Source organism: Cebus imitator, unplaced genomic scaffold (assembly GCF_001604975.1).
Source record: "Cebus imitator isolate Cc_AM_T3 unplaced genomic scaffold, Cebus_imitator-1.0 Scaffold13, whole genome shotgun sequence".
Lineage (NCBI taxonomy): Eukaryota > Metazoa > Chordata > Mammalia > Primates > Cebidae > Cebus > Cebus imitator.
The window spans coordinates 9,767,265-9,768,299 of record NW_016107328.1 but is presented as its reverse complement, the minus strand read 5'-3'; positions in this window follow the sequence as shown (position 1 = coordinate 9,768,299).

Below are 1,035 nucleotides of genomic sequence, written 5' to 3'. Positions count from 1 at the left end.
CCGCCTTGGCCTCTCAAAGTGTTGGGATTACAGGCATGAGCCACCGCACCTGGCCGCAAGAAAGGATTCTGTACCAGAACGGCTTGACGAGTGCTCCATCTCAGAGGTGTTTTCAGAATTAGTAATGAGAAACTTTGGGATAGAAAAGAAAATTGCAGAAAGGAAACAGTATAAAACAGAACGAAGGCTTATTCACTGGCTGGGTCCCAAGACCACCGCTGTGTTTATTAGATGTCCCTGGAAGTTAGTACAAAGTTCATAAACTGTTATTTCCAGGGAGGTACCAGTTCGTAGGGTAGCGAGAGAAATTGTGCAGCTCTGACAGCTTTTTGGGGGGGGCTAGGAGATGCAGGAATTGCCTAATTGTCCTTAGCAGAGGCCCCTGGAGGATATAGTTCCTTCCTGTTGACTTAGGGAAGTGACAGGAGACCACTGCTGCTTCCTAACCTCCACCACAAAAGGACACTCCCATCCCCCCACTGGTTTCGTTTCTTTTATCTAAAATGTAGGCTACTGAAGTGTTTTATGTTGTCGTTGTTGTTTATAATGGATCGGTTGAGGGTGGAGGATTAACAGCTCAGTTCACAATAAACAAGTTTAGGTGCCACTGCAAACACCCAAACTAATTCGTGGGGGACTTCAGGATGCAATTCAAGACCTGTACTCCGTCTTCCATTGCTTTCTTTTGACTTTTTTTTCCAGTGTGTATAACCAGCAAGTGGAAACAGGAATATACTAGCACTACTGTGATCCTTTCCAGTTTGAGAGAAAAAAATAAAAATCAATCTACTTATGTAATTTTGAGTACAAACAATCAATATTGGCAGGGCTGGGTTAGAAATTAGTCCTTCAGCAAGCCTGAGATCACAGTATAAGTTTGGCCAATGTGAGCCTACTGGGTGCTGTGTGGATGCTATTTCAGTAGTTTCAGACTGAAGAGTGCTCCATCTTAGAGGTGTTTTAGACTTATTCACTAGCTGGGTCCCAAGACCTCAGGCACATGTGACTTGATGAGTCCCCCACACCCCAGACATT